Below are 24,415 nucleotides of genomic sequence, written 5' to 3' on the forward strand. Positions count from 1 at the left end.
TTAACTCCAAGAGGGAGTACTTATGCTCGATAGTGGGTTCATGCCCGCATTGACACCGGGACGATGATGAAAAGTTCTAAGGTTGTGTTGTGCTGTTGCCACTAGGGATAAAACATTGATGCTATGTCTAAGGATGTAGTTGTTGATTACATTACGCACCATACTTAATGCAATTGTCTGTTGCTTGCAACTTAATACTGGAGGGGGTTCGGATGATAACCTGAAGGTGGACTTTTTAGGCATAGATGCAGTTGGATGGCGGTCTATGTACTTTGTCGTAATGCCCAATTAAATCTCACTATACTCATCATGATATGTATGTGCATTGTCATGCTCTCTTTATTTGTCAATTGCCCAACCGTAATTTGTTCACCCAACATGCTGTTCGTCTTATGGGAGAGACACCTCTAGTGAACTGTGGACCCCGGTCCAATTCTCTTTACTGAAATACAATCTACTGCAATACTTGTTTTTACTGTTTTCTCTCGCAAACAATCATCTTCCACACAATACGGTTAATCCTTTGTTACAGCAAGCCGGTGAGATTGACAACCTCACTGTTTCGTTGGGGCAAAGTACTTTGGTTGTGTTGTGCAGGTTCCACGTTGGCGCCGGAATCTCTGGTGTTGCGCCGCACTACATCCCGCCGCCATCAACCTTCAACGTGCTTCTTGGCTCCTCCTGGTTCGATAAACCTTGGTTTCTTTCTGAGGAAAAACTTGCTGCTGTGCTCATCATACCTTCCTCTTGGGGTTGCCCAACGAACGTGTGAAATACACGCCATCAAGCATATTTTCTGGCGCCGTTGCCGGGGAGATCAAGACACGCTGCAAGGGGAGTCTCCACTTCTCAATCTCTTTACTTTGTTTTTGTCTTGCTTTATTTTATTTACTACTTTGTTTGCTGCACTAAATCAAAATACAAAAAAATTAGTTGCTAGTTTTACTTTATTTGCTATCTTGTTTGCTATATTGAAAAAACAAAAAAATTAGTTACTAGCATTTACTTTACTTATTTCATCATGTTTCCTTTTAATTTTACCACAAAGAACATACCGGTAGGACGTGGGTCTATAGTTGGGAGAAATAACATAGAAGAATTCTTCAACCATGTTAGTACCATTGAAAATTTTGAAGATAGACACTTGGTAGACCTTGCGCCTACTTATGAAATTGCTGCTGCGCATTTAGTTCGCTTGTTGGAAACCAAATTTGTTAATCTCAATCCTATAATCCAACATATGTTTTTCACACTTGGTGATATGGAAGAAGGGGAAAAGAAAGATTTTGTTTTAGAAACCCTTCATAGAGAATTTGGTGGTCTAGCAAGAGAAGCTAGAAAGGTCTTTGCTAAATTTAATATGCTTGGTTCTCCTACTAATTTTGCTAGTCTCCTTGAAAAGATGGATATGGATAGAATAAGATACACTAATAATATTGATAATGGTGGGGAGATCAAAGCACCAATACCATGCAAGCTCCTAGCTATGAATGATGCACTAGAAAATAATTATGCTTGGCTTGTTCCTGAAAATTTGTTTGATGAGAGTAGCACGCCTAAGACTAATGAAAAGGGAGATGCTAAAACTTATGTATCTAATATAATATGCTTGGTTGAGAAGAGCCCACACCCCGCTGTAGAAGTACCACCCTTTGATAATACTTGATACACACTTTCTGCGCCTAGCTGAAAGGCGTTAAAGAAAAGCGCTTATGGGAGACAACCCATATTTTTACCTACAGTACTTTGTTTTTATTTTGTGTCTTGGAAGTTGTTTACTACTGTAGCAACCTCTCCTTATCTTAGTTTTGAGTTTTGTTGTGCCAAGTTAAGCCGTTGATAGAAAAGTAAGTACTAGATTTGGATTACTGCGCAGTTCCAGATTTCTTTGCTGTCACGAATCTGGGTCCACCTCCCTGTAGGTAGCTCAGAAAATTACGCCAATTTACGAGCATGATCCTCACATATGTACGCAACTTTCATTCAATTTGGGCATTTTCGTTTGAGCAAGTCTGGTGCCATTTTAAAATTCGTCAATACGAACTGTTCTGTTTTGACAGATTCTGCCTTTTATTTCGCATTGCCTCTTTCGCTATGTTGGATGAATTTCTTTGATCCACTAATGTCCAGTAGCATTATGCAATGTCCAGAAGTGTTAAGAATGATTGTGTCACCTCTGAATATGTCAATTTATATTGTGCACTAACCCTCTAATGAGTTGTTTCGAGTTTGGTGTGGAGGAAGTTTTCAAGGATCAAGAGAGGAGTATGATGCAACATGATCAAGGAGAGTGAAAGCTCTAAGCTTGGGGATGCACCCGGTGGTTCACCCCTGCATATATCAAGAAGACTCAAGCGTCTAAGCTTGGGGATGCCCAAGGCATCCCCTTCTTCATCGACAAATTATCGGGTTCCTCCCCGAAACTATATTTTTATTCGGCCACATCTTATGTGCTTTTTCTTGGAGCGTCGGTTTGTTTTTGTTTTTATTTTGTTTGAATAAAATGGATCCTAGCATTCACTTTATGGGAGAGATACACGCTCCGCTGTAGCATATGGACAAATATGTCCTTGGTTTCTACTCATAGTATTCATGGCGAAGTTTCTCCTTCGTTAAATTGTTATATGGTTGGAGTTGGAAAATGATACATGTAGTAATTGCTATAAATGTCTTGGGTAATGTGATACTTGGCAATTGTTGTGCTCATGTTTAAGCTCTTGCATCATATACTTTGCACCCATTAATGAAGAAATACATAGAGCATGCTAAAATTTGGTTTGCATATTTGGTTTCTCTAAGGTCTAGATAATTTCTAGTTTTGAGTTCGAACAACAAGGAAGACGGTGTAGAGTCTTATAATGCTTTCAATATGTCTTTTATGTGAGTTTTGCTGCACCGGTTCATCCTTGTGTTTGTTTCAAATAACCTTGCTAGCCTAAACCTTGTATCGAGAGGGAATACTTCTCATGCATCCAAAATACTTGAGCCAACCACTATGCCATTTGTGTCCACCATACCTACCTACTACATGGTATTTTCCCGCCATTCCAAAGTAAATTGCTTGAGTGCTACCTTTAAAATTCCATCATTCACCTTTGCAATATATAGCTCATGGGACAAATAGCTTAAAAACTATTGTGGTATTGAATATGTAATTATGCACTTTATCTCTTATTAAGTTGCTTGTTGTGCGATAACCATGTTTATCGGGGAACGCCATCAACTCATTGTTGAATTTCATGTGAGTTGCTATGCATGTTCGTCTTGTCTGAAGTAAGGGCGATCTACACCGAGTTGAATGGTTTGAGCATGCATATTGTGAGAGAAGAACATTGGGCCGCTAACTAAAGCCATGATTCATGGTGGAAGTTTCAGTTTTGGACAAATATCCTCAAATCTCTAATGAGAAAAGAATTAATTGTTGTCAAATGCTTAAAGCATTAAAAGAGGAGTCCATTATCTGTTGTCTATGTTGTCCCGGTATGGATGTCTAAGTTGAGAATAATCAAAAGCGAGAAATCCAAATGCGAGCTTTCTCCTTAGACCTTTGTACAGAGCGGCATAGAGGTACCCCTTTGTGAAACTTGGTTAAAGCATATGTATTGCGGTGATAATCCAGGTAGTCCAAGCTAATTAGGACAAGGTGCGAGCACTATTAGTACACTATGCATGAGGCTTGCAACTTATAAGATATAATTTACATGATGCATATGCTTTATTACTACCGTTGACAAAATTGTTTCATGTTTTCAAAATCAAAGCTCTAGCACAAATATAGCAATCGATGCTTTTCCTCTATGAGGACCATTCTTTTACTTTCAATGTTGAGTCAGTTCACCTATTTCTCTCCACCTCAAGAAGCAAACACTTGTGTGAACTGTGCATTGATTCCTACATACTTGCTTATTGCACTTATTATATTACTCTATGTTGACAATATCCATGAGATATACATGTTACAAGTTGAAAGCAACCGCTGAAACTTAATCTTCTTTTGTGTTGCTTCAATACCTTTACTTTGAATTATTGCTTTATGAGTTAACTCTTATGCAAGACTTATTGATGCTTGTCTTGAAGTGCTATTCATGAAAAGTCCTTGCTTTATGATTCACTTGTTCACTCATGTCATACACATTGTTTTGATCGCTGCATTCTCTACATATGCTTTACAAATAGTATGATCAAGATTATGATGGCATGTCACTCCAGAAATTATCTTTGTTATCGTTTTACCTCGCTCGGGACGAGCAGAACTAAGCTTGGGGATGCTGATACGTCTCCAACGTATCGATAATTTCTTGTGTTCCATGCCACATTATTGATGTTATCTACATGTTTTATGCACACTTTATGTCATATTCGTGCATTTTCTCGGAACTAACCTATTAACAAGATGCCGAAGTGCCGCTGTCGTTTTCTGCTGTTTTTGGTTTCAGAAATCCTAGTAAAGAAATATTCTCGGAATTGGACGAAATAAAAGCCCAGGGGCCTATTTTCTCACGAAGCTTCCAGAAGTCCGAAGACGAAACGAAGTGGGGCCATAGGGGAGCCAAACCCTAGGGCGGTGCGGCCCCCCCCTTGGCCGCGCCGCCCTGTCATCTGGGGCCCCTGTGCCCCCTCTCGACTTGCCCTTCCGCCTACTTAAAGCCTCCGTGACGAAACTTCCAGTACCGAGAGCCACGATACGGAAAACCTTACCGAGACGCCGTCGCCGCCGATCCCATCTCGGGGGATCCCGGAGATCGCTCTCGGCACCCTGCCGGAGAGAGGAATCATCTCCCGGAGGACTCTACACCGCCATGGTCGCCTCCGGAGTGATGAGTGAGTAGTCTACCCCTGGACTATGGGTCCATAGCAGTAGCTAGATGGTTGTCTTCTCCCCATTGTGCTATCATTGTCTGGATCTTGTGAGCTGCCTAACATGATCAAGATCATCTATCTGTAATTCTATATGTTGCGTTTGTTGGGATCCGATGAATAGAGAATACTTGTTATGTTGATTATCAAAGTTATGCTTATGTGTTATTTATGATCTTGCATGCTCTCCGTTACTAGTAGATGCTCTGGCCAAGTAGATGCTTTTAACTCCAAGAGGGAGTACTTATGCTCGATAGTGGGTTCATGCCTGCATTGACACTGGGACAAGTGATGAAAGTTCTAAGGTTGTGTTGTGCTCGTTGCCACTAGGGATAAAACATTGATGCTATGTCTAAGGATGTAGTTGTTGATTACATTACGCACCATACTTAATGCAATTGTCTCGTTGCTTGCAACTTAATACCGGAGGGGGTTCGGATGATAACCTCGAAGGTGGACTTTTTAGGCATAGATGCAGTTGGATGGCGGTCTATGTACTTTGTCGTAATGCCCAATTAAATCTCACTATACTCATCATGATATGTATGTGCATTGTCATGCTCTCTTTATTTGTCAATTGCCCAACCGTAATTTGTTCACACAACATGCTCGTTCGTCTTATGGGAGAGACACCTCTAGTGAACTGTGGACCCCGGTCCAATTCTCTTTACTGAAATACAATCTACTTCAATACTTGTTTTTACTGTTTTCTCTGCAAACAATCATCTTCCACACAATACGGTTAATCCTTTGTTACAGCAAGCCGGTGAGATTGACAACCTCACTCGTTTCGTTGGGGCAAAGTACTTTGGTTGTGTTGTGCAGGTTCCACGTTGGCACCGGAATCTCCGGTGTTGCGCCGCACTACATCCCGCCGCCATCAACCTTCAACGTGCTTCTTGGCTCCTCCTGGTTCGATAAACCTTGGTTTCTTTCTGAGGGAAAACTTGCTGCTGTGCTCATCATACCTTCCTCTTGGGGTTGCCTAACGAACGTGTGAAATACACGCCATCAACCCTCCCACCCAACAAGCACGTAGGTGAACCTCATATCAAAATCCACAGCTGCTAGCACGTTCTGGCTGGTGTAGTGCTTCCTCCCGCGAAATGCTGGATACATTGATCTCGGTACAGTTGCATTGACATGAGTACCATCAATAGCCCCAATGTAATCCTATAAAAAAAATTTAGCACACATTCATGTTTCTGATAGTACCACGCATCTGATAGGTAGAAGGAACATGATTTTGTACTCACCCTAAAATAGGGGAACCACCTGTAGTTGTTCTTGATATTGGGTGGTGTGTTCGTTGATGCTGACTTGATCATTTCACCTCTGAGCTCCCAAATTGCGTACAACACCAGCTGGAAGTACCGAGAGATAGTCTCTGTGGATCGCCTGCATGTGCTATGGATGATTCTGAACGTCTGGGACCAACGACATGAAGAAACATTGCGACTTGTTCTTCGACTGTATGGATGCTATCACTCAGCAGTCCTCTAGTCCTGAACGTTTTAACAAGTGCATAGAAAAGGGCTCTTCTCATCCGTAGCATCTGGATAGCCTCCTGATCTCGTTGTACCATAGGACCGTGACTCACACGAGGAAAAGCAGGATGCCTAACTGCCCCCTTATGCACCATCAGGATCCAGGCTTGTATGCAAACGATGAGTGTTGCGGCGTGATGCACAAGCTGGAGCTGATCGGTCTACTCAAACAAGATCTATGCATTGCGAACGGTCTTATACAACCCAACTAGTTCTACCAACGTGAATCTGAGAGGAGCTGAGGAGTTTCCCCTTACCTTCGTCATGGCAGACGATGGACACGGCCGAAAGCCACCGCAGATGTGCGCAGGCTCCGCTGCGGCTAGAAAAGATGACCCTGGTTCGACGCCGGAGACCCAAGGGAGATGCGCGCTGCCAGATCTGGGTCGCCGCCGCCGCCGGTGCGAAAATTGGGGAAAGGAAAATTTGGGAGGGGGCTAATGAAGAGGGTAACCAAAGAGGAGGTTACCCCTACCTTTCCCGCGCAACGCCGCTAGGATTTCGGCTTCTCCCTCCATGCCGAGGCGGAGCACCCGCACGAATGGCGTTGTCAATTTTTATCTCGCCAGGGCCTGGCCCTGGAGAAACTATCAAACTGGATGTTCCTCCGGGGCCTGTCCCAGGGGTGCTTTAAAACCCGTGCTATGCAAAAGCGCGACTTAGCCCAGGAAAGCAGACGGTCAGAAAAATGCTGGGCTAATACGAGCCAAGTGGCGCCCAGGCTACCAAACGCGCCCTAAGACACGCGGGCCCATCGGTTTGAGGTACATGCATGCGTTGGTTAGCTGATGTTTGCCTGACAAGAATCGCAATGCAGAACCAGTTGCCTCGGGTCATTTGTGAGCGGTTTTTTTAAAATAATACATTTTAATAAATTAATTTTACAAATAATACATGATTTTAAAAATTTCCAAATATATGACAGCGTCATTTAGCTGTCAAATGCACTGCCATTTCAGATCATTTCCTATCAGCATTACCCTCGACTATATTGTGACCATCAGAATTTTTTATAACATGTGGGCATCAACAAATGGAGGCCAAGCTACACATATAGCTTTTTTATTTTGAAACATTCAAAAATTATATTTTAAAATATCAGAAAAAACTTTAAAAAAATCGTAGAGGTAGCAAATGATGACTACTACAGATGTGTAAAATCTCAATACAAATTGCTTTATATTCTAACCTACGTAAAAATGACAAAATCGAGAAATTATATAGTTTTGAAATGTGCACTATTCACTATAAAATATTGTTAGAGTTGTCATTTTTGTGTAGCCTAGAGTACAAAATAGTTTGTATTAAGATTTGGCATGTTTTGTAGTTCACAACATTGCCTACCTCTAGGATTTTGTTTGAATCTTTTGAAACTTTAAAATACGAATTCTGAGTGTTTGAAAATAAATCCATACATGTAGCTCGGACTCGGTTTTCAGTGTTCTCTACACTTCATATTCATATTGTATATGTGCTCTACAATTTTATTTATATAATAGAGTTATCAAAGAGATGCCCGCTATCACTCGCAGGTATTCTTCCAATATAAACAATCTGGTCAGCCAGTAATAGAGAGCGGTTGAAACATAAACTAATCTAAACTATGGTTTCAAGCATCACCTACGTATATTTTTTTTCTTTAAATGGACGAAAATCACCCCAACTTCTGCATTCAAGGGATGCATACGACTTTCTTATTAAATTATTCACATCACCTTACAAAATCAATAGAAGATATCAAACTTGAAGCCACCTTGCTAAATCTACGGAGGGATGAAGGGGGTGACAAAACACCAACTCACATCATCCAAAACACCAAATGACTTCCCAAGCCGCCCAATAGCAGGTGAGAAGTACATACAGTCAAGCAGACTCTCAGCGCACGCCAACGCACACGCCACAAAAAGTTGCTACCGCCGTCTTCCCTGACCCCATCTTCAAGAGGGATTATCGCATTAACCTTGCAAGGCCTGTCGCCGATGCCACCAAGACGCCAGACGACTCCCCATCCTGCACGCATACATCATCCCACATCCATCGTCGATGCCCCACAGCACCATGCCACCGAGACTCAGCGCCATCGATGCGGTAGATGAATACCACTCCACCAACATCCGCCAACATCCAGCAGCTGCTCCAAAAACGATGCCCCAAGAGGTAGAACGATGCAGGGAGCGCCGCCATCATCCGATCCGGGAGACCCAGATCTAGGGTTTCGCCCGGAGCAGCACGAGTGGGTAGATGCAGGCTGCGACGACGATGCCTTCCAGAAGGTTACGACGTGTGACGCCGCCATCGCCCGCCAAGACCGGAGTCGGAGCACGGTTTCACCGGCAGCCGCGCATCCCCAACTCGCTGAGTGTAGTGCCGAGGCAAGCAAAGATGGCGCCTCCTTGAGCCACCACCGCCGTCTCTCAGTGGCCGTGTCCGCATAGAGGACACCGTCGCGCCACCGCCGTCAGATCCATGCCCGCTAGCCTAGATCCGACCATCGATCCTCCCCTCCTCCCCGCAGGGGTCGGCCGAGCAGCCACCACAACCCTTGCCTCCCTCGACCCGCGCCGCCCGGAGATGCGCTACCACTGTCGCCCGTCGCGTCACCGCAGCAGGCCATGCCCGAGCCGCGCCACGCCCTGTCCCGGGGGAAGCTTCCCACGCCCATCCACCCGAGTCAGAGAACGAGAGGGCCTCGCCGCCACCGACGCCGACCGGGCTTTGCCCGGCCGCGCCCTCAGGCAGTGGCGAGGGAGGAGAGGGGAGGGTAGGGGCGACCTGGCGGTGGCGGGATCTAGGGTTTCCCCCTGGTCGCCGCGTGGGGGCGACGCAGGAGGAAGAGAGTGGGGCCAGTCGCTATTTCTAGAGGAGATCTAATGCCACCTACCTGGGTGCGCCACACGACAACATTATTTAAAAGTTTACTCACTCCAAATAATGGTTGGAATCTGAAATTTCCCTACCGTGGTTGGTAAAAACAAGCCTAATGTTTGACACTTTGACCTATCAGAGTTATTGTTCATACTCACTCCGTTGCATATTACTCTCTATATAAGATTTGGCCAAAGTTAAATTTTATAATCTTTGGTCAATTATCCATAATAAAATGGTATGATAGTATATTGCATTCCGATATTAATGAAATTATTTTAATTTTGTGAATAATAATATAGTTTCATATATAACTGATCAGATTTGATAAATTTGACTTTAACCAAACCCAGGAATTGCGAAACAGATGAAGTATTGCGGGTAAACACCACCAATCTTAAACTGCGTAAATACACATAGTTATCTGCCTTCTCTCCATCATTAGCTGGCATTGTTGTCTAATCCACACTACGGGAAAGATACGGCATAGATTGTGCCAACGACCACCGTTGGCACACCGTTGTCGGAAAAGCTCTGGTCGAGGTAGGTAAGTTGGTCGTTGGCACAGACCGGTCGTCGGTACAAACTGTTGTGTCGACGGCTTTACCCTCGGCATAGTATTTCAAAATTTTCAAAATTATTTTAAAAAAATTCAAATTATCTTTTTTGAAAAATATAAAACATTTTTTTATTTGTCTATGCCGATAGCATTTTAAAAAATTTCAATTTTTTTTCACTTTTCTTCTTCTTCTTTTTTACTTGTTAATCTTTCACAATGACAATTTTAACTCTAAGTACACCTAATCTTATGTCAAATTGCATTTGTGGTCAAACTTTTCAGTTGGTCATCCATGCTCACACTAGTTCCATATCAATCATATTAACCCTTTGACCGTGATACCACACCTCTATATTTTTGAATTATAAACAGTTACTTAAGTAAACAATAATAAATATATAAAAATAATAATAATAATATAGAATTTGAAAAACAACTAAATGACTTTATTTTTTATCTTTTTATTTAAAATGGAATAATTAATATCTGTAAATGCAAATTTGGCAAATAATATGTCCAAATTGATCAGAAAAATGAGAGGAATACAAATATGACATCCATATCATCTTTTGAACCTAAAAAGTTATTTTACCCAAAAATCATGAGCATTAGATCAAGTACCTCTAGTTTAAATATGATCGACTTTATCGGAAATACGGTGAGAAACGGCCTCGTTATGGCATAGTTTGGCGAAACGGTGTCATATTTAGCACGTGTGTGGGCCCTAGGATGAGAAACAAGACCCCGGACGTGGATTTCTAATCCGGTCCACGGGCGACCATTTTTAATTTTTAGTGTGCTCAAACATTTTTTTTGTGAAGCAGCTATATGGGGCGCATTTTAGTATGACGCGAAACCTCCATGCGGTCATAGTAGACTGAAGGAGATATGCCCTAGAGGCAATAATAAAGTGGTTATTATTTATATCTTTATGTTTATGATAAATGTTTATATATCATGCTATAATTGTATTAACCGAAACATTAGTACATGTGTGATATGTAGACAACAAAGAAGTCCCTAGTATGCCTCTTAAATTAGCTTGTTGATTAATGGATGATTAGTTTCATAATCATGAACATTGGATGCTATTAATAACAAGGTTATATCATTATATGAATGATGTAATGGACACACCCAATTAAGCGTAGCATAAGATCTCGTCATTAAGTTATTTGCTATAAGCTTTTGATACATAGTTACCTAGTCCTTATGACCATGAGATCATGTAAATCACTTATACCGGAAAGGTACTTTGATTACACCAAACGTCACTGCGTAAATGGGTGGTTATAAAGGTGGGATTAAGTATCCGGAAAGTATGAGTTGAGGCATATGGATCAACAGTGGGATTTGTCCATCCCGATGACGGATAGATATACTCTGGGCCCTCTCGGTGGAATGTCGTCTAAATGTCTTGCAAGCATATGAATGAGTTCATAAGAGACCACATACCACGGTACGAGTAAAGAGTACTTGTCGGGAGACGAGGTTGAACAAGGTATAGAGTGATACCGATGATCAAACCTCGGACAAGTAAAATATCGCGTGACAAAGGGAATTGGTATCGTATGTGAATGGTTCATTCGATCACTGAAGTCATCGTTGAATATGTGGGAGCCATTATGGATCTCCGGATCCCGCTATTGGTTATTGGTCGGAGAGAGTACTCAACCATGTCCGCATAGTTCGCGAACCGTAGGGTGACACACTTAAGGTTTGATGTTGAAATGGTAGAACTTGAATATGGAATGGAGTTCGAAGTTTTGTTCGAAGTCCCGGATGAGATCCCGGACATCACGAGGAGTTCCGGAATGGTCCGGAGAATAAGATTCATATATAGGAAGTCATATTCCAAGTTTGGAAATGATCCGGTGCATTTATGGCAGGTTCTAGAAGGTTCTAGAAAAGTTCGGAAGAATAGCACTATGGAAGGTGGAGTCCCGGAGGGACTCCACTAGCATGGCCGGCCAGCCCTAAGGGGAAAGAATCCCAGGTGGATCCACCCATGGTGGCCGGCCACCCCACCTAAGGAAAAGGTGGGAGTCCCACCTTGGGTAGGACTCCCTCCTTGAGTAGGTTTCCCACCTTTGGGAAGTTTTGGTGTTGGGGTCTTATTCGAAGACTTGGACTACAACTCTTGGGGCTTCCACCTATATAATGAGGGGCATAGGGGAGAGGGCCGGCCACCACAGAGCCATAGCTTGGCCGCACCCCTTGAGGCCGGCCACCCCCTCTCCCAAACCCTAGCCGCCCCCTCTCTCCTCCACCTCTGCCGCACGCTTAGCGAAGCTCCGCCGGAGTTCTCCATCGCCACCGCCACCACGCCGTCGTGCTGCCGGATTCAAGGAGGAGCTACTACTTCCGCTGCCCGCTGGAACGGGGAGAAGGACGTCGTCTTCATCAACACCGAACGTGTGACCGAGTACGGAGGTGCTGCCCGATCGTGGCACCGTGATCAAGATCTTCTACGCGCTTTTGCAAGCGGCAAGTGATCGTCTACCGCAGCAATAAGAGCCTACTCTTATAGGCTTTGGAAATCTTCAAGGGTTAGTCTCGTTCATCCCCTCGTTGCTCCCATCTTCTAGATTGCATCTTGGCTTGGATTGCGTGTTCGCGGTAGGAAAATTTTTGTTTTCTATGCAACGTTATCCTACAGAGTGGTATCGAGCCGTGTCTATGCATAGATGGTTGCACGAGTAGAACACAATGGTTTTGTGGGCGTTGATGCTCTTGTTATCTTTAGTTGAGTACTTTGCATCTTTATGGCATAGTGGGATGAAGCGGCTCGGACTAACTTTACATGACCGCGTTCATGAGACTTGTTCCTCGTTCGACATGCAACTTGTATTGCATAAGAGGCTTTGCGGGTGTCTGTCTCTCCTACTATAGTAAAGATTCAATTTACTCTTCTATTGACAACACTAGTATCACCGTTGTGGTTCATGTTCGTAGGTAGATTAGATCTTACTCGAAAACCCTAAACCACGTAAAATATGCAAACCAAATTAGAGACGTCTAACTTGTTTTTGCAGGGTTTGGTGATGTGATATGGCCATGATGTGATGATTAATATGTATGAGATGATCATTATTGTATTGTGGCAACCGGCAGGAGCCTTATGGTTGTCTTTAAATTTCATGTTGAGTAGTATTTCAAAGTAGTTGTAATAGTTGCTACATGAGGTGCACAACCATGAAGACGGCGCCATGAACCTTGACGCTACGCCGACGATGATGGAGATCATGCCCGTTGATGATGGAGATCATGTCCGTGCTTTAGAGATGAAGATCGAAGGCGCAAAGACAAAAGGGCCATATGATATCACATATGAACTGCATGTGATGTTAATCCTTTTATGCATCTTATTTTGCTTAGATCGCGACGGTAGCATTATAAGATGATCCCTCACATTAATATCAAGATAATAAAGTGTTCTCCCCTAGTATGCACCGTTGTACAGTTCGTCGTTTCGAAGCATCTCGTGATGATCGGATGTGATAGACTCAACGTTCACATACAACGGGTGTAAGCCATGTTGCACACGCGGAATACTTGGGTTTGCTTGACGAGCCTAGCATGTACAGACATGGCCTCGGGACAACGGAAACCGAAAGGTTGAACACGAGTCATATGGATGATATGATCAACATGTTGATGTTCACCATTGAAGCTACATCATCTCACGTGATGATCGGTTTTGGTGTAGTGGATTTAGATCGTGTACCACTTAACAACTATGAGGGATGTTGTATTAAGTGGGAGTTCATTAGTAATTAGATTAAAACATGAACTAATTATCATAAACATAGTCACGGGTAGTATTTTGAATTAATTTTGTAGTATTGGCATCCGTTTTTCTACTATGTGCTAGTCTTGTTATTGAGATAGAAATACTGTTAAAATCTGATAAGAAACTTTACGGATTGGTACCGTATTGTTAATGAATCAAGAATTGATTAAGTCCTATTGCAAACTTTTAGTAAACCTCACATTTTTGATTCAAAGAGCTATGGTTTCAATTAGTACCGAAAGTTATCTTGTCTCCGTCAAACTTGAAGTTCAAATCTGTTTGAAAAGTAAGGAGCTGAAAATTTAGTTTTCAGAAATAATCAAGGTATAAGATATATGTGATATCTAAGACCTTATTGCAAGATGATAGAATATAATTTGGTGAGACTACATGAACTCATAAGTTTTATTTATCTAAGACCTTATTGCAAGATGATAGAATATAATTTGGTGAGACTACATGAACTCATAAGTTTTATGGGAATGTACGAAGGTTGAAGACGCAAGGCGTCACAATCCTCCAACTATTGGGGCACTAACGATATTCGCATATCCATGAAGTGATTGTCCTTAGTATGCACCGTTGCTAAGACTCGTCGTTTCGAAGCATCACGTGATGATCGGGTGTTATAGATTCTACGTGTGCTTACAACGGGTACAAGCCAGATTTGCACATGCGAATACTGAGGTTAAACTTTACGAGCCTAGCATGTACAAACATGGTCTCGGAAAGTCGTCATGATATGATGGATAAAATTATGAGTGAAATTGTTCATCATATTACAAGGTTACTAATAGTGAAATCCGGAACACTTTTCATATGATGATCAACTTCAAAGTAAGAACCTCAAGGTTATTGGTATTTGACCAACAAACCTAGATGTTAATGATGTTGAAGTGTTTTCTGAATAATGAGGAAAGTTAAAAGAGAAACTGCAAAAGATATTTTGGCAAAAAGAAAAGAAAAGACTAGAAAGTCTAGCTCAGGTGTATATAAATGATATACATGTTATGGTTGTATTCCTAGTTAAGTCACACTAAGAAATTCTTGGGTATTAGTACTATATTGGTTGGTATGAAGTGTCATACAAAACAACGCAATACAAGAATACAATGGCCTAAGTGACTGACAAGGAATATGATAGGAATGCACGACTGGAACAAAATAAAGTGTTATTACGTTCGTCGTTCATTCTATCTAGCCCTTAGAATTTATAATAAAGAACTTAATAATTGTTATTTTGCTCTGGTCAAATGAAAACAATAAGTTGTTCAAATTATGACATTACTCCATATACGATGGATAAGTTATTATAAATCTTAATGGTGAAACACACATACATAACACTGACGCTAAAATGCCATAAGGCAAATGATTTGAATTCCACTTATTTGTGGAACCGCCATTTAGGTCATGTTAGAAAGGAACGCATGAAGGAACTCCATGCAAATGGATTTTTGGAGTCACTTGATTTTTGAATCATTTGACGCTTGCAAATCTTTTCTAAAGAGAATGATTAAAATACCGTTCATAGGCCAAGAGTTGAACGGGCAACTAACTTAGTGGAAAAATACATGATGATGTATATGGTTCACTGGGCATAGTTGTGTGCGGGAGATTCTTATACTTCATGAAAACTTTCAACAATGAATTGAGTATATATGTGGATATATTCAATAAGGAAGAAGATTGAAACATTTGAATGGATTCAAATAAATTTCAGCATGAAGTGGAAATCATCGTAATAGAAAAGTCAAATATCTATGATTGGATCATGGTGAAAATATTTGAATTACGAGTTTTAGCGAACATCTAAGAGAGTCATGAAATTGTTCTACAACTCACATTTCTTGGAGTATCACAATGATGATATAGTATCCGAGAGATGTATCCAAACCTTGTTGGATTAATGATGAGATAAAATATTATGATGCCATTATATTTTTGTGGATTATGCTTTAGTGACTACCGCTTTTTACACTAAATAGAGCATCATCATGATCCGTTGAAATGACACCATACGAGTTATGGCATGGGTATGAACCCTGATAGTCTTTTCTTAAATTTTGGTATGCATAGCATAAGTAAATAAGTTTACAACCAAAATCGGATAAATGTCTTTGTTGGTTATCCCAGAGATTTGATTGGGAATTCTTCCCACAAGACAAAGACAAAAGTGTTTGTCAATGTTTCTTATTTCCGAGAAATTGTTTCTAGCGAAGTATTTGAGTGGGAGGACAATAGAACTTGATAAGGTTTATGAACCCGAGCATAATGATCAGAGTAGCACAAGCATCGGAATTGGTTTCGGAAGTGGCCACGACGATCATGGCTCCCATGACTACAAAGTGTTTTAGCCATGGAGATCGAAGTACATATTGAACCTTGTAGGTATGGTTTACTTTGTGATCAAATAAATGATTTGTGAACAAAGGATTGATTTTGAACAATGATAAACCAACTACAAACAAAGAAGTTATGATGGGCCCTGACTCCGTTAAAATGGCTATACGCCATGAAATCCAAGATAGATAAATACTTTTTGAAAGTAAATGGATCTATAGAATTGATGGACTTGGATGAAATATCCTTGAAGAAGCTCGACTTTTCGAAAAGTTGTTTACGACAAAGTTCAAAGAGTTGACTACGATAAGATTAGATCTTCCGTAGCAATGCTTATAGTCTATGAGGATTATTCTAGTAATCGCTACATATTTCTTTTATGAGATATGCTAGTAGGATGGCAAAATACATTACTTAACATAAGTGTGTAGTAAAGGTGTATACAAGATACAACCAAAAGTTTTGCTGGTCCGTGGAATACCAGATAGGTATACGAACTTCAATTGGATGAAGTAAGTATTGCGGAGTTGGAATCTTTACCAGATGAAATAGTCAAAGAGTTTTTGATTTCATCAGAGACGATGAAGAGGCTTGCATTTGCAAGAAATTAAGTGGGAGCGCTAAGACACATTTATAATACTTTATGTAGGTGACATATAGTTAGTTATAAATGATGTAATTATATACTTGATTAAAAGGTTTCATTGAGAAATTAATTTCAATGAAAGGATATGGACTAAAACATATCTAGTGTCAAGATCTATGAAGATAGATTGAAACACAAAATAAGTTTAAGTCAAAGTACATAGAATGGATATTGAAAATAGTTCAATATAGAAATATTAAGAAAATATTCTTGTCATGTGAAGTTTTAACAAGACTTGAGTGTATCCGACACTCAATGAGTAAAAACACATGAGTGATTATAGATCACGAATAATATGTACACAATCAGATATCATGTGCTATAAAGTGTTATGAGCATATACCAGAATGATTCATATGATGATCATTGGACGACAGTAAGAATATCCTTGAGTACTTTAGAAGAACTAAGGATATATATATATATATATATATATATATATATATTTGTATGAAGAAATGACAAACAAATCGCTGTAAGGTGTTACACCGATATTGGTTTTGTCACATATAAAATATAATTTCAATCTCAAATTAGATTAAGTGTTGTTTAAAAGGTAGCACAATGAGCTAGAAATTGTCTATGCTAGATTTAGAAGAGTTCTAAATATTGTGACGGATTCTACAAAAGAAGGCAGAGTATGTCATTGTTTTGACAATGACAAAGGATGTTAAGTCAAGAGGTTCTTTGAGAACTTGGTGTATTTCCGACAGAGTCAGAACTTTGAAGCTATATTGTGTGTGACAATATTAGTAACATATTTCAAACCGCGGAATTAAGGTTCCACCAAAAGACCAAACATATTTAATGCCGACTCATTTGGAAAAGAGTGATGCGTTGAGACGCAAATGAATTACAAAATACATACGTTTCTGAGCGTGTCAGATCCGTTGACTAAAAACCTCTCCCGTGAGCAATACATGATAAAGCACCATAAGGCCAAGGTGTTATATCTTTACAAATGTAAACTAGATTATTGACTCTAGTGCAAGTGGGAGATCGAAGGAGATATGCCCTAGAGGCAATAATAAAGTGGTTATTATTTATATCTTTATGTTTATGATAAATGTTTATATATCATGCTATAATTGTATTAACCGAAACATTAGTACATGTGTGATATGTAGACAACAAAGAAGTCCCTAGTATGCCTCTTAAACTAGCTTGTTGATTAATGGATGATTAGTTTCATAATCATGAACATTGGATGTTATTAATAACAAGGTTATATCATTATATGAATGATGTAATGGACACACCCAATTAAGCGTAGCATAAGATCTCGTCATTAAGTTATTTGCTATAAGCTTTTGATACATAGTTACCTAGTCCTTATGACCATGAGATCATGTAAATCACTTATACCGGAAAGGTACTTTGATTACACCAAACGTCACCGCGTAAATGGGTGGTTATAAAGGTGGGATTAAGTATCCGGAAAGTATGAGTTGAGGCATATGGATCAACGAGTGGGATTTGTCCATCCCGATGACGGATAGATATACTCTGGGCCCTCTCGGTGGAATGTCGTCTAAATGTCTTGCAAGCATATGAATGAGTTCATAAGAGACCACATACCACGGTACGAGTAAAGAGTACTTGTCGGAGACGAGGTTGAACAAGGTATAGAGTGATACCGATGATCAAACCTCGGACAAGTAAAATATCGCGTGACAAAGGGAATTGGTATCGTATGTGAATGGTTCATTCGATCACTGAAGTCATCGTTGAATATGTGGGAGCCATTATGAATCTCCAGATCCCGCTATTGGTTATTGGTCGGAGAGAGTACTCAACCATGTCCGCATAGTTCGCGAACCGTAGGGTGACACACTTAAGGTTTGATGTTGAAATGGTAGAACTTGAATATGGAATGGAGTTCGAAGTTTTGTTCGAAGTCCCGGATGAGATCCCGGACATCACGAGGAGTTCCGGAATGGTCCGAGAATAAGATTCATATATAGGAAGTCATATTCCAAGTTTGGAAATGATCCGGTGCATTTATGGCAGGTTCTAGAAGGTTCTAGAAAAGTTCGGAAGAATAGCACTATGGAAGGTGGAGTCCCGGAGGGACTCCACTAGCATGGCCGGCCAGCCCTAAGGGGAAAGAATCCCAGGTGGATTCCACCCATGGTGGTCGGCCACCCCACCTAAGGAAAAGGTGGGAGTCCCACCTTGGGTAGGACTCCCTCCTTGAGTAGGTTTCCCACCTTTGGGAAGTTTTGGTGTTGGGGTCTTATTCGAAGACTTGGACTACAACTCTTGGGGCTTCCACCTATATAATGAGGGGCATAGGGGAGAGAGCCGGCCACCACAGAGCCATAGCTTGGCCGCACCCCTTGAGGCCGGCCACCCCCTCTCCCAAACCCTAGCCGCCCCTCTCTCCTCCACCTCTCCCGCACGCTTAGCGAAGCTCCGCCGGAGTTCTCCATCGCCACCGCCACCACGCCGTCGTGCTGCCGGATTCAAGGAGGAGCTACTACTTCCGCTGCCCGCCGGAACGGGGAGAAGGACGTCGTCTTCATCAACACCGAACGTGTGACCGAGTACGGAGGTGCTGCCCGATCGTGGCACCGTGATCAAGATCTTCTACGCGCTTTTGCAAGCGGCAAGTGATCGTCCATCGCAGCAATAAGAGCCTACTCTTATAGGCTTTGGAAATCTTCAAGGGTTAGTCTCGTTCATCCCCTCGTTGCTCCCATCTTCTAGATTGCATCTTGGCTTGGATTGCGTGTTCGCGGTAGGAAATTTTTTGTTTTCTATGCAACGTTATCCTACATAGACCACCTACGCACCACCTATCACATGCCATGTGCACGCGTTAGCTTTTTGGGAACCTGTGTGGCTTTTGGCGGTGTCTCACCGAATCCGCTTGAAACTGACCGGATTTGAACTAGGGATCAACTATCCGTCGCTCCATAAATTCCGGAAAAAATGCTTTTTGTTCTACGATGCATCATTATATATGCTATTTTTTGTTCGTTTTTTTTTTGTTTGCGACGGGTGCACCCGCACGCCCGGTACGGCGATACCGCATGTCCCGGGGGCCCTGTTTTGGCTAGATGGCAATTTGAACGAAGTAAAAAATCCAACGAAGCCACGTGGCATCATTTTATATGTCATAATAACTATTCCGCTTGTTCTATGGATTTCAGGAGAAATGAGGTAGGAAACAGCCTCGACATGGCATAGTTTGGAGAAACGAGGTCATATTTGGTACGTGTGTGGGCCCTAGGATGGGAAGCAAGTCCCCGGATGCGGATTTCTAATCCGATCCACGGGCGACCATTTTTCATTTTTAGCATGCCCAAACTGGTTTTTTTGTGAAGCAGCTACATGGGGCGTATTTTAGTATGATGTGAAACCTCTGTGCGGTGATAGTAGACCACCTACGCACCACCTATCACATGCCATGTGCATGCGTTAGATTTTAGGGAACCCGTGCGGCTTCCGGTGGTGTCCCGTCGAATCCGCTGGAAATTGACCAGATTTGAACTAGGGGTCAACTATCCGTCGCTCCAAAAATGCCGAAAAAATGTTTTGAATTCTACGATGCATCATTATACGTGCTAATTTTTTCCGTTTTGTTTGTTCGCGAACGGGTGCACCCGCACGCCCGGTACGGCGATACCGCATGTTCCGGGGGCCTGTTTTGGCCAGATGGCAATTGAACGAAGTCAAAAAAATCCCACGGAGCCGTGTGGCGTCATTTTCTATGTCATAGTAACTATTCCGTTTGTCAAAATTGGGATACGGCAATTATTTGAAAAACCCTTCACGAAAAGGGCTATCACGTCCGGAGTTCTATTGATTTCAGGGGAGATGAGGTGAACGGTCTCGGCATGGCATAGTTTGCCGAAATGATGGAACGTGTGTGTGCCCTAGGATGGGATTCAAGACCCCGGGCACGGATTTTCTAATCCGATCCAAGGGAGACCATTTTCATTTTTAGCGTGCCCAAACGGTTTTTTGTGAAGCAGCTACATGGGACGCATTTTAGTATGACGCAAAACCTCCGTGCGGTGATAGTAGACCAAGTAAGCACCACCTATCACATGCCATGTGCACACGCTAGCTTTTTGGGAATCCGTGTCGCTTCCGGCGGTGTCCCGCCGAATCATGGCCGGATTTGAAATAGGGTCAACTATCCATCGCTCCAGAAATTCTGGAAATATGGTTTTAGTTGTACGACACATCATTATATGTGCTAATTTTTATCCGTTTAGTTTGTTCGCGAACGGGTGCACCCGCACGCCCGGTACGGCGATACCGCATGTCCGGGGGCCCTGTTTTGGCCAGATGGAAATTTGAATGAAGTCAAAAAATCCCACGCAGCCGCGTGGCGTTATTTTATATGTCATAGTAACTATTCCGTTTGTCAAAATTGGGATATGACAATTATTTTTAAAAAACCCTTCACGAAAAGGGCTATCACGTCTGGAGTTCTATGGATTTCACGAAAAATGAGGTGGGTAACGTCCTCGGCATGGCACAATTTATCGAAACAAAGTCATATTTGGCACGTGTGTGGGCCCTAGGATGGGAAGCAAGACCCCGAACACGGATTTCTAATCCGATCCACGAGCGACATTTTTCATTTTTAGCGTGCCCAAACGGTTTTTTGTGAAGCAGCTACATGGGGCGCATTTTAGTATGACGCGAAACTTCCGTGTGGTGATAGTAGACCACCTACGCACTACCTATCATATGCCATGTGCACGCGTTAGATTTTTAGGAACTTGTGCGGCTTGCGGCAGTGTCCCGCCGAATCCGCTGGAAACTGACCGGATTTGAACTAGGGGTCAACCATCCGTATCTCCAGAAATTCCGGAAAAAATATTTTTAATTCTACGACGCATCATTATATGTGCTAATTTTTGTTCATTTAGTTTGTTCGCGAATGGGTACACCCGCACGCCCGGTACAGCGATACCGAATGCCCCGGGGGGTCCTGTTTTGACCAGATGGCAATTTGAACGAAGTCAAAAAATCCCACGAAGCCGCATGGCATCATTTTATATGTCATAGTAACTATTCCGTTTGTCAAAATTGGGATACGACAATTATTTTGAAAAACCCTTCACGAAAAGAGCTATCACGTCCGGAGTTCTATGGATTTCAGGGTAAATGAGGTGGAAACGGCCTCGACATAGCATAGTTTACCGACACGAGGTTATTTTTGGCACGTGTGTGGGCCCTAGGATGGGAAGTAAGATCCTGGACACGAATTTCTAATCCGATCCACGGGAGACAATTTTTTATTTTTGTCGTGTGTGAAAGCCATGAAACCTCGAACATTATAGCTCATTTCTAAGAAGGTTTATTTAGGTATTTGAAATATTCCATTTTTGATATTTTTTAAGATAGATCTTATTTTTCTGCAAATTTTGATATATTATACTTGTTTTTCTCAATTAGAATGATTTAGTTATGCTTTTTCGAAGATTGACGTGGTGAAATAGAAAATAGCTATGCCGACGGTACCGTCGGCACAGGTCTGAAGTGAAAAAAAAATGTTGTGTCGACGACATGACTGGTCCTATGCCGACGGCCAGAACTATGCCGACGGTGGCCGTTGGCACCTCCGGCCTGTACCGACGGCCAGTTTAACGCCGACAACTATTCTTGTCGCCGCTCTCCGGAGGCGGCTCCCCCGTAGTGCCAGTGATGAACAACTTGGAATCGCACCAACTGTATGGCTTGTACGGATGGCAGAGATTAGCACCAACTAGGTACTTCGGAAATCTGGTTGGAGCAATGGCATTAGCGATCTCGGTACAGGACGAGCTAGTGTAACATGCACTGAGCTGTCCATGAAGATTGGAAAAGCTGATTAGCTGACTGAAAGTAAGAATAAAATACCATGTCAATTCCTCAGTGGGATATCAATCGATCTGTCGACAGTACTATGCCATATATAGGTGTTTGATGTAATCCACCTGCTGATCAAGTGCGTTCACATATGGTACGGATTCTCTTTTGCTATTTTTATCAAAAAAAGATTCTTCAGATTCGACGATCAACCAGCATGTTCACTGCAGCCCGACTTGACCGTGGAGGCAACTGTTCGATCGTTTGGTTGCTCGGTCGGAACTATTATCGTCCATAGGTACCTGCAATTGAAATACATTGGTATGCAGGATCAACGGTACGTATAGCACTTTGATCTAGCCCCCGTAATAAACAACATTGCAAACTTTCAGCTAAGAGAGAATTATTTAGTGCTCAATTAAATCCTACACCGCTGGATTTGCTTTACAATGCTTGCATCTTTGAGTATGAGGTTGGTGTGCAGCTGAGATATTTTTAGTTGACAGTAGGGTTTCAACTAAAAATAATGCATATATGTGCCACTAGATTTACCTCGTGATTCTTGTCAACCATAAGATGTAATATGGGTTGCAACTATGAAAATGATGTCACTAACTTAGAACTAAGTCAATTCTCATATTAGTCACACCCTATAATAATCGTCAGGACTCGGGAATGTAATGTCTGAGATTATCCTAGGAAAGAGATTTAATAAGCAATGGCCACATGCGTTTATCTATGCAGGTCCTAACGAAAAGTATAAATTAACTAATCTTGCATTATTGCACGGAAGCTTAATTTACAGCTCCTTCTTTCGGTAAGACGCTGCAAGATTTGAACTTTTTCAACCAGTGCATCGTCCATGCAAGCAGCAACGTGGGAGACAAACAATAATGTGGCTAGCTACTAACAACTTGCTCGTCGGTGCTCACCAATGGCGGCACATCAATTTCGTACTGTGGCCTCCCAGGAAAAACCCACTACGATTTTCGTCAGCTCGTGTTAGTGATCACGATACGTACATTTCCATTTCCATGTGAGGCCAGACAAAACCATGCGTGTACAGTCTAGGTAGCTGGTCACACGACGTACGGACGGACGTACGCGAACTGTACAGGCGCCATGGCGACGCAAGGTCCCGAGCAAGACGAACAGGGGTTTCAGGTTCTCAGGGCATGGCGTGCATGCTCCGGTGCTTCTCTCTCAGGCCACCACCCAGTCATGCATGCATCAGCCATTGCCGTATTCTGATGGCATGCCCGCCTATATATGACGCTGCGCCGCTGCGGCTACATGGACCTCTACTGTTTGCCTACGCATGAGTCCCTGTGGAATCAGATGCATGCATGCATATGGTACTCGTGATTGTGATCGATGCATGCATATGGTACGAAACATCCATCAATACAGAACAGCATGCACATCTTAATTAATCAGGATGTAGCACACAGTAGCTCATTGACGAGTAAATAACTGCATTGTACGTGTCTGCACAGCACTGATACGACCTAATATACTCAAATCCGTCTAATACAGTTTCGGCTATACATGCATGCATGTTCAATTGGGACGAACATCATTTTGATGACCCGGACATGGAAAATATGTGTGAGCCGTTCACCGAAGAAGAAGCAATGCAAAGAATGCAATCAATCAAAGATATGGGGGGTTTAGGCGCCTAGACCAGATGGTTATGCAGAGGCCTTTTACCAGAGATGTCGGAGCATCATAAAAGAGGATGTCATGAGAGTTGTTCACCTCTTTGGAGTCCTTCAAGTGGCTAACCTTTATTGGCTCACCTCCGTGAATATTGTTCTTTTACCAAACAAAAAAGTGGCGGAGGACATTTCCGACTTAAGGCCTATTAGCATCATGTCATAATTGTGCAAGAGGAAGATCCAACACCGTGAACATACACCATGTCATAATATTTTAATTTCAGTGAACGGAGGAGGACGAATTGCGCAATGAATAATTCAATTTAGACTTTTTAC

This window comes from Lolium rigidum, chromosome 3 (assembly GCF_022539505.1).
Source record: "Lolium rigidum isolate FL_2022 chromosome 3, APGP_CSIRO_Lrig_0.1, whole genome shotgun sequence".
NCBI lineage: Eukaryota > Viridiplantae > Streptophyta > Magnoliopsida > Poales > Poaceae > Lolium > Lolium rigidum.